Source organism: Rhineura floridana, chromosome 7, assembly GCF_030035675.1.
Source record: "Rhineura floridana isolate rRhiFlo1 chromosome 7, rRhiFlo1.hap2, whole genome shotgun sequence".
Lineage (NCBI taxonomy): Eukaryota > Metazoa > Chordata > Lepidosauria > Squamata > Rhineuridae > Rhineura > Rhineura floridana.
The window spans coordinates 120,322,119-120,337,548 of NC_084486.1; positions in this window are offsets into that span (position 1 = coordinate 120,322,119).

Consider the following 15,430-nt stretch of genomic DNA (forward strand, 5'->3'; position numbering starts at 1 on the left):
CCCGTAGGGCCCCTCTCTCTTTGCCTGTGTGAGTGGATCATTCCTAAAAAAAAAAAAGAAACCAACCCATGCGCCAGACAGTCCAAGGAAACAAACCCTTGCACACACCGGATGATCCACACAACCCCCCCCTGTGCACACTGGGTACTCCAAACTAGAGGAAGAAGTCCCCCCATCCCCTGCAGTCCACTGCTGGCCTGGCCTCCTCCTCTTCTTCACCCTCTCTTGCGGCCTCTTCTGAGACCCAGGAATGCTAGACGGCTGCTCAATGCCTCTGTCTGACACTCCCGACCAGCTGGCTGAACTGTCCTCGAACACACACGCGCACCCAAAGGAAAGGGGGGGAAAAGAGACGTGTCAGCAGCAGTCCTTGGTTGCCCCTCCCACCCCCTCCCCCTTCTGAAACGAACACCCCACACTCCAAGGAAATGCCACCCCCACTCTCTCATCCACAAACCACCCCTCACCCTGTGTCCCAGGGCAGTCCCAGGGCCTCGGTCAGGGCCCTTCCCCATTGCTGCTTCCAGGTGGCCTCCTGCTTCCTTGAGGTTAGGCCGTGCCACTCCTTCCGTGTGATAGTTTTCAAGTTCTCCCGGACCCGAGCGCAGAGTGCTACCACCTCTTCCTCCTCCTCTCTTCCTGGCCTGCCCCTTGCTGCTGTTGCAGCTGCTGTTCTCGCTGCTCCGTTGTCCTTCTCCCCTTGGTGATGCCTCTGCTTACCCACAGATGCCACAGCAGCGTCAGGTTCAACAGCCACCTGGTGCTCCTCAAGGGCCCCCCTCCCGTCGTGGCTTCCCCGTCGCCATCGTTCTCGAGGCTGAACCTCCACACCACCACTGACTGCTGGACCAAATGAGGCACCTGCAGGTCCCGGGCCATCCTTGGCAGGGCCTCTTGGGTGAAACTGCAGGTGTGCAGGAAATGCCCCAGAGTCCTCTCTCTGCCTTGGCAGTCATCCACATACAGGGCCCTTGGGGACTGCATTTCCATATAATCCGCTTTCCTTGAGTTGACTTGCAGTGCCTTGTGGCACAGCGGCCACCAGAACTCCAGCCGCCGCCTGGGCACTCTCAGGTCCCTGAAAGCTGCTCTTACCTTCTTCCATTGCTCTGCCTCTTCCTCGCTGCCCTCCTCAGCCTGCTCCCTGCTCCGCTCCTCCTGGCCCCTCCTCAGGAATTCCTGTCGGTGCTCCCAAGTGAGGTAATTGCTCACGATGCCTGCGTAGAGCCGCTGCCACACCTGCTTCAGACTGAGGACCAAAACACTGCGGAAGACCCTGGCTGAGGCGTCCCGTGCCATCACCCACCTCCATGCTTGTTTCAGATGCCAGGGGAAAGGGGCCCACATGATTCCTGTCCACTTCCATGGGCTCCAGGTGGGGTCAATGTCTTCTCCCCCTTCCACCACTCTGCCCCCAAGAACGACTGCTTTTTCCAGGAGGCGGCCATCAAGGCAGGCCATACCCTCTCTCCCCCGCTACTTGAGCCCCTCTGTTCCTGCGGCGTTGGCTGTTCTTCCTCCTCTGCTGCCGTGCTGAGATTGTAGGCCAGAAAGGCTGCCGCCATGTGGGCCTCCAAGGCCACCATTCCCAGACCCCCCTCCTTCCTGTCTGGATATGTGGATGCCCTCTTAATGGGGCAGCGTTGGGCCCCGAACAAGAAGCTGAAAGCTGCCCTGTTGAGCCAGACCATGACTCCTTTGGGTGGAGGATAGACTGTGGCCAGGAATGTGAGTGTCCCCAGCCAGGAAATCTTCAGCAGCTATACCTTCTGAGTGTAGGACAGGGCCCACTCCTGCCACTGCCCTGCCTTCAACTCCACCAGCTTCTCTTCCCAGTTCTTCATGAAAGCTTCCTCTGTGTCCTAGCTAAACCAGACCTCCAAGATCTTGACCACAGACTCTGCTTCCTGCTGCCGCTCTGGCTGTGCATTCATCTATTTCCTTGGGGAAGAGAGTACCTGGCTGCTTGGCCAAAAGCCACCCACTGCTGCTTCCTCTTCCTCCATCTTGACGTCCATGGCTCTGCTCTTTGAGATGTTAATGCTGGCCCCTGAGGCCACCTCGTACTGCTGAAACACATCCCTGATGGCCTTCCCCTCCTCCCTGTTCCGAATTATGATGGTGAGGTCATTTGCATGAGCGATGGCTTTGATGTGCCTCCCCTCTTGTGCCCTCTCCTCACCAGTCCTCCCCAGCCCCTTTACCAGTGGGTACCTGTCCAAGTGCTGCAGGACTGGATCCAGGCTTAAGACGTACAGCAGTGGGTTGAGTGGGCATCCCTGCCTAACCCCTGTGCAGACCGAGATAGGCCTCCCCCACCATCCATTGACTCTCAGCCTAGCCACTGCCCCCCGGTAAAAAATCCTCACTGCTTTGATGAGGCCTGCAGGCACCCCCTGCTGTTCCAGCACCACACACAAATATTCATGCCTTACCCGGTCAAAGCCATTGGCTTGGTCGAGGGAGACAATGTATCCTTGCCATTGGCCTTCCTTCACCCTCTCCAGCACCTCCCTGATGGCGCACAGGGAGTCCATCACGGTCCTCCCCTGGAGCCCGCTGGTCTGACCCCAGTATAATACATTGCCCACCTCTTTCATCAACCTCTTCATCAGAACCTTGGCCAAGATCTTATAATCTGTGTCGCCAAGGCAAATTGGCCTCCAGTTCCTGATATCCTTGAGGTCCCCTTTCTTGGCCAACAGGGTGAGAATTCCTCCCACATTGAGCTCGGCAACTCACCCCTCTGCAGGGCCTCATTGTATACATCAGTCAGAATGGGGACGAGAGAGTCCTGGAAATGGTAGTAGAACTCCCAGGGGATCCCATCTGGCCCAGGGGTCTTCCCCCGCCTTCCCTCCTGGATGGATTCCCACACCTCCTCTTTGGTGACAGCTCTCCATGCCTCTTCTCCCTGGGATTTTCCTGTCCCACTGTCATGGGCTCTCTGAACCCAAACACTGACCTCCTTGTCATCCTGCTGGGCATGCTGGCCTCGGCCCCCAAAGAGTTCCACGACTTTCAACATACCTTGGGGCTCCTGCTTGATGACCTGGTTCAGTATATCTCCCTCCTCTCCACTAAGCTGGTACAAGCCCTGGATGGTGGCCTCCTTCCTCCTTTCTCTCCAGGCCCTGAACTGCACAAGAGGGATGCTTGGCCCCTTAGTTCCTGCTGTGACAACTTCCACCCTGAGCTCCTCTACCCACTCCTTCCTTGTTTGGTGCAGCTGCTGCTGGATGGCGTTCAGCTTCCGCTTCTCCACCTCCTTCCCTTGCTGGAGCCTCACATGGAGTTCTTCCAGCAGCGATTTCAGCACTACTTGCTGTCCCTTCTGCATCATCCTCTTAGCTCGTTCCACCTGTTGGAAGAGCTGCCTAAGGCTGGCCTTGAGGTGCTCCCACCAGCCCCCGACTATGCCTTAGAATGGCCTCATGTTCTCGACCTCCTTCCACCTGTTCAGCACCACTTCCATGATCTGCTTCTCTTGGAGGAGCTTGGTGTTCCGCTGCCAAAATCCCCCCCTTTGCAACTGGGCATCTTCCCTTGGCACCACTCCGACATATACCATCTTATGTTCCGAGACGGCTGTTGTCCACACCTTCAGCCAGCCAGAGGTGCTCAGGCCTTCTGACACATAAACCCGGTCTATGCAGTTTCCATAGCAGCCCCTGAAAAATGTGCACTGAGCTCTTCCCTGCAGGAGCAGGTCCTCTCCTGGCTGCTGCTGCTGTGGCCTGTCTCGGTCCTCGGCTTCTGCCTCCAAAGCTGCATCTCTCAGACCAGCCACATTGCACAGCCTTCCCAAATAGATGACATCAGCAGCCCTGACATGCGGCCGGCTGTCCTTGCTGCCTTCTTGGATCCTCCAAGAGCCTGCCCTGTCTTCCTACTGGCTGGTACTATTGAAGTGCCCCCCGGATGGCATACCTACTGGTTACCAGGGAGGGCGTCACCACCCCTAGCAGCTCTTTCTGGAGCTGCTCGCTGGCTGGGGAAGCATAGGTGTTGATGATTCTGTACTGGTTTGCCTGCTGCCCTCCATTCCTTCACCCTCAAGTCCATAACCATGGCCCTCCCAGGCTGGACAACCTGCACCCTCTGCACCTGGAGTTTCTTAGGCCTCCCCAGCACCACAACCCCCCCGTACCGATCTGGCCCTACAGTCCAGTAAGAGGGCACCTAGAACCATTGCCTCTGAAAGGCTCTCACCTCCTTCCAGGCCTGGAAATGGGTTTCCTGCATTGCTAGAATGTCCTACTCCAACCTGGTCTCCCCCATGACTGCCTGCACCAACCATTGCCGTTTCCATCCAGCCATGCCCGCCACATTCCAGGTGGCCACCTTAAGCTGTCCTTCCATAAGGCCAAGTGACATTAGACCTCCTGGCCCTCAATATATTCCTCTTCCACCACCACTCTTTCTGAGACCCGTATGCTTACCTGGTACAGCTGCTTTCACTGCTGCCTGACCCCTGCCTGCCCTGAGGCCTCCTGATGCCCCTGGGCTGCAGCTCCACTGACTAGAGAGGCAGCTGGTGGATCCCCTAGTGGTCCTCCCTTTGGGGGCTGTTCTCCATCCACCCCCCATCTACCCTCTTCCTCTGTGGGTTTCACCATTGCTGGGCTGGTCTCTGAGGCAACGGCCCCCCGGCTCTTGCACGGGTTCCCCCGCTTCCATCTCAACCTCCCTCAGCACTGCAAAAAAATTCCCTGCCGTAAGGCCCTAGGCCCTTGGCCGGCTCTCCATCTCCTCTGCTTCCCCTGATGTCCCCTCGCTCAAGTCCCTGGCCCTCTCCTAGTCCTCCCTGCCCCGCCCTTTCTTCATTGGCACTGTCTTCCCTTTCCCCTTTTTCTTCCTTTTACCTTGGACAACCTGGAGGTTGTCCTCCCTGTTCTTCTCCTCTCGTACTGCTCTTGCCCTCCACTCCATACCTGTTTCTAGCTCTTCTTCCAAAGAGACAGCACTCCCCCAACTTGTGACAGCCCTCTGCCTCATCGACCCTGTTCCCCGTCACTGCTCCTGGGCATCCTTTGTGCTGCCCTTACCTCCTGCTTCTCCTTTGGCATTGCTGCCATTTCCTTCCCCTCCATCCCACTTCTCCTTTCCCTTCCTCTGCAACCCTTCGAAATACCTCCGGAGTTCCTGAGCTTCACTGACCAACCGAGACTTCAGGCAGGTACGAAAGGTATGGGCCTGCCCACCCCCCACAGATTGCATGCAATGCTGCTCCGGCACTGGTTAACGGCATGGTCCTGCCCTCCACATCGGACACATCTCCTGGCATTGCATCCCACACTCATGTGATTGAGGGAGCCACACTGAAAGCACATGCGTGGCTGCCCTGCGTACCTGATGTGGCCCCTTTCATTTCCTAGGTAAAAAACCTGAGGCAAGTGTTTTTTCTTACCCCATTCGTCTTGTGCCAGCTCCACCTGGGCCCGGAACGCCCCATTCCAAACCCCCAAATGGTCTTTGACCTTATAGGGTGCCATATCCTTTGTATGATGCCGCAGCCAGACCACCACATCCTCTGCTGGGATTGAGTCAACACAGAACCATACAGTGACAGTATCTATCTGGGTCGCGAAGAGCGGCACCATCTCGAAATCTGCCCACTCCTTTTGATTCTCCTGCCTTACTGCTTCATATCTCTTCCAGAACTTCCTCATGATCCCCTTGGTCTGCAAGTTGACATCATACTCCCTGCTATCCACGAAGCGGATCACAGACCTCAGCTCTGCAGCTGCAGGGAGCCCAGCAGGAGATAGCCCACCACCCATTCCCTCGAGGGACATGCTGCCAAGGGCTTACAGCATAGCAGCCGGACAACATATTGAGGTCGCTGGTCCATGTCTGCCCCAAAATCGCTCTGGTCCTCATGGCTGCTCTCTCTCTGCCCTTGCTGCGGCTGTGGCTGTGCTTGTGCTGTGGGGCTGGCCAATCAAGGAGTGAGCCCTTGCCTTCCTGGGCTGCTGCCAAATCCTCTCCCCCTCTTCCTTCCCTGTGGTCTTGAGAGAGACCCGCACTATCCCCTGGGTGTTTGCCCTCCCTTGGGTCTTCAGCACCCTGCCTTGATGGCCTCTTTACTTCTCCTTCTTCTCCCAAGATACGTGACCTGCCACCTCGCAAAGTAGGCTGTCCTCCTCCTTACCCTTCCCGTCTCTTCTTCCATCTTCCTGCGTCCCCTCCCTCCTACCTGTACCCTGGGGGAGACCTGCACTCCCGACTCCTCCAGTGCACCTGTCTCCCCCAAGGGTTGGCCCAACCATGCCTTGCTTCTGTGTCCTCTCATTTTTCTTCTTGCCCTTCTGCTCCCGAGAGACCTGTCCACTTCCATGGGCTCCAGGTGGGGTCAATGTCTTCTCCCCCTTCCACCACTCTGCCCCCAAGAACGACTGCTTTTTCCAGGAGGCGGCCATCAAGGCAGGCCATACCCTCTCTCCCCCGCTACTTGAGCCCCTCTGTTCCTGCGGCGTTGGCTGTTCTTCCTCCTCTGCTGCCGTGCTGAGATTGTAGGCCAGAAAGGCTGCCGCCATGTGGGCCTCCAAGGCCACCATTCCCAGACCCCCCTCCTTCCTGTCTGGATATGTGGATGCCCTCTTAATGGGGCAGCGTTGGGCCCCGAACAAGAAGCTGAAAGCTGCCCTGTTGAGCCAGACCATGACTCCTTTGGGTGGAGGATAGACTGTGGCCAGGAATGTGAGTGTCCCCAGCCAGGAAATCTTCAGCAGCTATACCTTCTGAGTGTAGGACAGGGCCCACTCCTGCCACTGCCCTGCCTTCAACTCCACCAGCTTCTCTTCCCAGTTCTTCATGAAAGCTTCCTCTGTGTCCTAGCTAAACCAGACCTCCAAGATCTTGACCACAGACTCTGCTTCCTGCTGCCGCTCTGGCTGTGCATTCATCTATTTCCTTGGGGAAGAGAGTACCTGGCTGCTTGGCCAAAAGCCACCCACTGCTGCTTCCTCTTCCTCCATCTTGACGTCCATGGCTCTGCTCTTTGAGATGTTAATGCTGGCCCCTGAGGCCACCTCGTACTGCTGAAACACATCCCTGATGGCCTTCCCCTCCTCCCTGTTCCGAATTATGATGGTGAGGTCATTTGCATGAGCGATGGCTTTGATGTGCCTCCCCTCTTGTGCCCTCTCCTCACCAGTCCTCCCCAGCCCCTTTACCAGTGGGTACCTGTCCAAGTGCTGCAGGACTGGATCCAGGCTTAAGACGTACAGCAGTGGGTTGAGTGGGCATCCCTGCCTAACCCCTGTGCAGACCGAGATAGGCCTCCCCCACCATCCATTGACTCTCAGCCTAGCCACTGCCCCCCGGTAAAAAATCCTCACTGCTTTGATGAGGCCTGCAGGCACCCCCTGCTGTTCCAGCACCACACACAAATATTCATGCCTTACCCGGTCAAAGCCATTGGCTTGGTCGAGGGAGACAATGTATCCTTGCCATTGGCCTTCCTTCACCCTCTCCAGCACCTCCCTGATGGCGCACAGGGAGTCCATCACGGTCCTCCCCTGGAGCCCGCTGGTCTGACCCCAGTATAATACATTGCCCACCTCTTTCATCAACCTCTTCATCAGAACCTTGGCCAAGATCTTATAATCTGTGTCGCCAAGGCAAATTGGCCTCCAGTTCCTGATATCCTTGAGGTCCCCTTTCTTGGCCAACAGGGTGAGAATTCCTCCCACATTGAGCTCGGCAACTCACCCCTCTGCAGGGCCTCATTGTATACATCAGTCAGAATGGGGACGAGAGAGTCCTGGAAATGGTAGTAGAACTCCCAGGGGATCCCATCTGGCCCAGGGGTCTTCCCCCGCCTTCCCTCCTGGATGGATTCCCACACCTCCTCTTTGGTGACAGCTCTCCATGCCTCTTCTCCCTGGGATTTTCCTGTCCCACTGTCATGGGCTCTCTGAACCCAAACACTGACCTCCTTGTCATCCTGCTGGGCATGCTGGCCTCGGCCCCCAAAGAGTTCCACGACTTTCAACATACCTTGGGGCTCCTGCTTGATGACCTGGTTCAGTATATCTCCCTCCTCTCCACTAAGCTGGTACAAGCCCTGGATGGTGGCCTCCTTCCTCCTTTCTCTCCAGGCCCTGAACTGCACAAGAGGGATGCTTGGCCCCTTAGTTCCTGCTGTGACAACTTCCACCCTGAGCTCCTCTACCCACTCCTTCCTTGTTTGGTGCAGCTGCTGCTGGATGGCGTTCAGCTTCCGCTTCTCCACCTCCTTCCCTTGCTGGAGCCTCACATGGAGTTCTTCCAGCAGCGATTTCAGCACTACTTGCTGTCCCTTCTGCATCATCCTCTTAGCTCGTTCCACCTGTTGGAAGAGCTGCCTAAGGCTGGCCTTGAGGTGCTCCCACCAGCCCCCGACTATGCCTTAGAATGGCCTCATGTTCTCGACCTCCTTCCACCTGTTCAGCACCACTTCCATGATCTGCTTCTCTTGGAGGAGCTTGGTGTTCCGCTGCCAAAATCCCCCCCTTTGCAACTGGGCATCTTCCCTTGGCACCACTCCGACATATACCATCTTATGTTCCGAGACGGCTGTTGTCCACACCTTCAGCCAGCCAGAGGTGCTCAGGCCTTCTGACACATAAACCCGGTCTATGCAGTTTCCATAGCAGCCCCTGAAAAATGTGCACTGAGCTCTTCCCTGCAGGAGCAGGTCCTCTCCTGGCTGCTGCTGCTGTGGCCTGTCTCGGTCCTCGGCTTCTGCCTCCAAAGCTGCATCTCTCAGACCAGCCACATTGCACAGCCTTCCCAAATAGATGACATCAGCAGCCCTGACATGCGGCCGGCTGTCCTTGCTGCCTTCTTGGATCCTCCAAGAGCCTGCCCTGTCTTCCTACTGGCTGGTACTATTGAAGTGCCCCCCGGATGGCATACCTACTGGTTACCAGGGAGGGCGTCACCACCCCTAGCAGCTCTTTCTGGAGCTGCTCGCTGGCTGGGGAAGCATAGGTGTTGATGATTCTGTACTGGTTTGCCTGCTGCCCTCCATTCCTTCACCCTCAAGTCCATAACCATGGCCCTCCCAGGCTGGACAACCTGCACCCTCTGCACCTGGAGTTTCTTAGGCCTCCCCAGCACCACAACCCCCCCGTACCGATCTGGCCCTACAGTCCAGTAAGAGGGCACCTAGAACCATTGCCTCTGAAAGGCTCTCACCTCCTTCCAGGCCTGGAAATGGGTTTCCTGCATTGCTAGAATGTCCTACTCCAACCTGGTCTCCCCCATGACTGCCTGCACCAACCATTGCCGTTTCCATCCAGCCATGCCCGCCACATTCCAGGTGGCCACCTTAAGCTGTCCTTCCATAAGGCCAAGTGACATTAGACCTCCTGGCCCTCAATATATTCCTCTTCCACCACCACTCTTTCTGAGACCCGTATGCTTACCTGGTACAGCTGCTTTCACTGCTGCCTGACCCCTGCCTGCCCTGAGGCCTCCTGATGCCCCTGGGCTGCAGCTCCACTGACTAGAGAGGCAGCTGGTGGATCCCCTAGTGGTCCTCCCTTTGGGGGCTGTTCTCCATCCACCCCCCATCTACCCTCTTCCTCTGTGGGTTTCACCATTGCTGGGCTGGTCTCTGAGGCAACGGCCCCCCGGCTCTTGCACGGGTTCCCCCGCTTCCATCTCAACCTCCCTCAGCACTGCAAAAAAATTCCCTGCCGTAAGGCCCTAGGCCCTTGGCCGGCTCTCCATCTCCTCTGCTTCCCCTGATGTCCCCTCGCTCAAGTCCCTGGCCCTCTCCTAGTCCTCCCTGCCCCGCCCTTTCTTCATTGGCACTGTCTTCCCTTTCCCCTTTTTCTTCCTTTTACCTTGGACAACCTGGAGGTTGTCCTCCCTGTTCTTCTCCTCTCGTACTGCTCTTGCCCTCCACTCCATACCTGTTTCTAGCTCTTCTTCCAAAGAGACAGCACTCCCCCAACTTGTGACAGCCCTCTGCCTCATCGACCCTGTTCCCCGTCACTGCTCCTGGGCATCCTTTGTGCTGCCCTTACCTCCTGCTTCTCCTTTGGCATTGCTGCCATTTCCTTCCCCTCCATCCCACTTCTCCTTTCCCTTCCTCTGCAACCCTTCGAAATACCTCCGGAGTTCCTGAGCTTCACTGACCAACCGAGACTTCAGGCAGGTACGAAAGGTATGGGCCTGCCCACCCCCCACAGATTGCATGCAATGCTGCTCCGGCACTGGTTAACGGCATGGTCCTGCCCTCCACATCGGACACATCTCCTGGCATTGCATCCCACACTCATGTGATTGAGGGAGCCACACTGAAAGCACATGCGTGGCTGCCCTGCGTACCTGATGTGGCCCCTTTCATTTCCTAGGTAAAAAACCTGAGGCAAGTGTTTTTTCTTACCCCATTCGTCTTGTGCCAGCTCCACCTGGGCCCGGAACGCCCCATTCCAAACCCCCAAATGGTCTTTGACCTTATAGGGTGCCATATCCTTTGTATGATGCCGCAGCCAGACCACCACATCCTCTGCTGGGATTGAGTCAACACAGAACCATACAGTGACAGTATCTATCTGGGTCGCGAAGAGCGGCACCATCTCGAAATCTGCCCACTCCTTTTGATTCTCCTGCCTTACTGCTTCATATCTCTTCCAGAACTTCCTCATGATCCCCTTGGTCTGCAAGTTGACATCATACTCCCTGCTATCCACGAAGCGGATCACAGACCTCAGCTCTGCAGCTGCAGGGAGCCCAGCAGGAGATAGCCCACCACCCATTCCCTCGAGGGACATGCTGCCAAGGGCTTACAGCATAGCAGCCGGACAACATATTGAGGTCGCTGGTCCATGTCTGCCCCAAAATCGCTCTGGTCCTCATGGCTGCTCTCTCTCTGCCCTTGCTGCGGCTGTGGCTGTGCTTGTGCTGTGGGGCTGGCCAATCAAGGAGTGAGCCCTTGCCTTCCTGGGCTGCTGCCAAATCCTCTCCCCCTCTTCCTTCCCTGTGGTCTTGAGAGAGACCCGCACTATCCCCTGGGTGTTTGCCCTCCCTTGGGTCTTCAGCACCCTGCCTTGATGGCCTCTTTACTTCTCCTTCTTCTCCCAAGATACGTGACCTGCCACCTCGCAAAGTAGGCTGTCCTCCTCCTTACCCTTCCCGTCTCTTCTTCCATCTTCCTGCGTCCCCTCCCTCCTACCTGTACCCTGGGGGAGACCTGCACTCCCGACTCCTCCAGTGCACCTGTCTCCCCCAAGGGTTGGCCCAACCATGCCTTGCTTCTGTGTCCTCTCATTTTTCTTCTTGCCCTTCTGCTCCCGAGAGACTTGCTCTGCTAGCTGTCTCAGGAGGCTGACTGTGGCCTCCTCCTCCTCCTCTGTCTTTTCAACCAGTCCTCCTTCAGCAGGCCCCGGCCAGCCTTCCTTTGATGTCCCACTGTTCTTTTCCTTTGCCTTTCTCTCATCTGGTTGGAGGTGGATGGTTGAGGGGCCAAGGACTGCGCTTGCTTCCCATCTTCAAAGCACTTCCCCCCTTTCCCTGTACTGTCACGCCCCACTCCATCTCCAGCCCTGCAGCCTTTCCTTCTGCCTCAGCCCCTGCACTCTCCAGATGAGGCTGAGTCCCATTTCTAGAAAGTAGCGGAGCTGCTCTTTGCCCTCCACACTCAGGAGCTTCTTCTTGCTCAGCACCTCCCAACCTTCCTGTGCCTCTCCTAGGTGAGCCAGACACTCCCCTAATCTCACCCTGCCCACCCTGAGCCCTGGACAAGGCTGCACTCTCTGACTCCATAGGCACTCTCTCTGCCTTCAATCTCTGCACCCTGCCGGCCAGAGCCTCCAGCCTCTCTTGCGAATAATAAGCTTTTCTCTTCCTTGGAGGCTTTCTCTGGAGCCCTTGACTTCTGAGCTTCCAAGCCTCCCACCTCTACCTTGGCATCCTCTTCTAAATCATCTTCTTCCTCCCTGCTGTCCTCCTCTGCCTCTTCTTCATCACTGCCACTATTGCCCTGGTCCAGAAGTTCCATGGGTTCCTGAAAGCCAGGCAGTTCCTCAGCCATTCTCACCTCCCTTCCTTCTCCAACTCCAACATTCATCTCCCTCCTTGCAGCCCCTGTGAGCTCTGAAGGCTGCATTCCTTTGCCTACTCCTCTTCCCCCTCCAGGATGCTAGCTCCAACTCTCCATAACTCAGACAGAAGGAAAGTGAAACCAGCTTCCTGGCAGAAGCACTGCTCTGCCTGGGCCTTCTCCCTTCCCCACAAGCCCTGGAATACCAAGCCAGACAGCCTCCTGCAAACACTGTGCAGTTCCAGCCATGCCCCACCTCCATCCGGGGAGGGGACTGGAAACAAAATCCTATGAGGAGAGACTGAAAGAACTGGGCATGTTTAGCCTTGAGAAGACTGAGGGGAGATGTGATAGCACTCTTCAAGTACCTGAAAGGTTGTCACACAGCGGAAGGCCAGGATCTCTTCTCAATCATCCCAGAATTCAGGACATGGAATAATGGGGTCAAGCTACAGGAAGCCAGATTTCAGCTGAACATTAGGAAAAACTTCCTAACTGTTAGAATGGTACCACAATGGAACCAATTACCTAGGGAGGTGGTAGGCTCTCCAGTATTAGAGGAATTCAAGAGGCAGCTGGACAACCATCTGTCGGGTATGCTTTAACTTGGATACCTGCCCCTTCCAATGCTACTGTTCTATGAACCGATGATTTCTGACTTTATTCCAAATGGAAAGGATATCTGTTGCATTATCCCATGTTAATTTTGCTTGTTCTACTCCACAGTGATTTCTCCTGTTATAAAAACAAGGGGGAGAAAAAGCATACATGACTTGTGTTTCCTTTTTCATGCTTCTTGTGTACCATCTGAAGACTCACACATCCTTCCTCTGGCACTGTGAAAGATGTACTTATACAAAATGTGAGGTGACCTTATGCATCTTACAGTGGAGGCAGGGGAATACTTGAGCCTCTATTTGGCTGTTCCTCAGGAAGTGGAAGTCACTCTCTCTTCCTCTGTCTCTTCTTGTATACAACATCCCAAGCTGCCTTCTGTTAAAGAAGGTAATACTATTAACAGAGTAGGAATTAAGTGTTTTCCATGTCTAGCTTTGTTTATAATGAATGGCACAGGACAAAACCACTGGTAGGATAATACAATCTATTCAGCCTCATGTGTGTGTGCGTGTGTGTGTGTACATACATACATATTACAATTGCAATGGTTCTGCATACTCTAGCCAATATGATGCCCTCCACATGTTGTTGGACTCCAGCAGCCATCAGTCCCAGACAACATGGCCGTTGGTCAAGGAAGATGGGAGTTGCCATCCAGCAACGTGCAGAGAATGCCACATTGGCTACCCATGCTAAAGCTCCATGCCCCTCCCCCATATGGAAGACACCATGGCAAACAATAAGGTGAAGGGGCAGAGGTTTTCAGATGGCCACTGATTCCCATTGTATTCTATTGGATTCAATGAATTGGCTGCAATCTGGGAAGGGGAACCTGCCTCTTACTGAAGTGATCAAGGCAAACGGGTAGGTTACATTTCCATTGCAAAGGTGTCACCAAGGCTGCCATCCACTCATATGGGGGAAAATGAAGTACTGCATTGCAGAATCATATTCCAGCAGGAGCAAAACCCACTCACCCCCAACAGTGGATGTCTTGGTACTCAGCAGCAGATACTCCATGAGGAATGTGTTATGCTGGTCACGTTTCACAATAGGCCCTTCAGTATAGCAATCTACTCTCTGCAGATGTCATCCTTACCCATCCTTACCCGTCATTTTATATTTGTCTCTCAGCCTTTGAGCTTGTCTATAAAGGATTATGGCTTAACTTGGCCAAAATTCTGTCCTCTCTCTCTCCCCCACCTCCAAGCTATCAACTGCTATTATTGTCTTCCTTTTGAGGAGCTGAAGAGTTTTTATCAATGAATTCCAGAGCTTCCTCTTATACCCTTCAAGCTTCGTGGCTTTCTGTATTTCCAATAAGCTTTTAGCTTCTGGGGAGGAAAAATCACTGAAACACCCAGCTATAAAACTGACAGCTAAACTGGACTGTCTTCCTGTCATGCCAATATCCCCATGTCATAACGGAGGAAATGACAGCTCTTCATAGTCTTCCCCCTTCTCCTGCCATCCCTTTAACAAAACGCTGGAGCAAACTCTAATACAACCTTGGATTTGGGGGCGGATTCTTCTTGTCCTTGTGCATCTTTTTCAATTATCATTTGCCGTGTGCAATATGTACAACTCCAGTTTTCTCAGTCTTATTGTCCAAAGAAATGTGTTCTATTCAAAAGAGGCACAATGATTTTCTAAGAGTCAAGTTATACATTTGGTTTGAATGGGACCAGAAACATAAGAATCTCATGTCTTATCATATGCATTAAGCAACGTGCTTTTTCCAAATGGATATCCTTTTTCTGCCGATCTGTCGAATACACATTAATATTCCAGTGAAATATTTTATAGATACTTTGCACCTTTATCATTTCTGTCCCTTTAAGATTACCTTATCTACCTGGGGAACTGCTTGTAGAAAGTAACTCATGTGTAGTTAAGACAACCTTAGCCAACCTGGTGCCCTCCAGAGCTTAACTATGAGTCCAATTTAGGACTACACGACAAGCAAAGCCTTGGCTTAGCTCAGCACTGTGCAGCAGCAAAAATTACTGGGGAAGAAGCAAAGAGGCTGTGAGCTCCTCTCCGAGAACTCACACACTCTCATGTTCCCACTAAACATGAGTTTGTGTGACATGTGAACCAGGCCACTGGCTGTCAGAAGCATGAGAGTCTTGTTCTTGTCTGTGTAGAAAAGGGGATGTTATTTTAGCATACATTACTATTTGTGCTCATGGGATGAAATGTGATTTCTGTTCTTGCCCCCTCTACAAAGCTCAAGTAAATGGCCTCAATACAGACAGTTAATCATACTTAAGTCCTATTGAAATCAGTGGAATATGTTGCTTGTGTCTAACGTCAATCACATTGGTGTTGACTGAATGTATATGTCTGACCAATTGTCTTTCCACTTGGACCAATATGTCCCTCAGGCGTAATCAAAAGAGTCCAGGGTTATCACTGTGCTCTTCAGGAAGAAAGCAAAAGTGTGATAATAGAATAATACAGTTGGGAGGGGCCTAGAAGGTCACTGAATCCATCCCCCTGCTGGGGAAAGATTGGATGAGTCTTTCTTAATATAATTTTTTTGGTGGAACTCTTTCCTCCTCAGAGATTCATTTGACTCCCCAGGCAAATACATGTTTAGTTAGATAAGCTTTTGGACTGTCAGGTTAAATTTGTTGTTCTTACTGCTTGAGATACTTTGTCTGCAATTTTATACTTCAGTGTCTAATGCTGACTGTTAAATCACTCTGGCACTGGAGCTCTGTCAGGGGAATAGGAGTCTCCTCTCAGCACCCTTCACAAACTACAGTT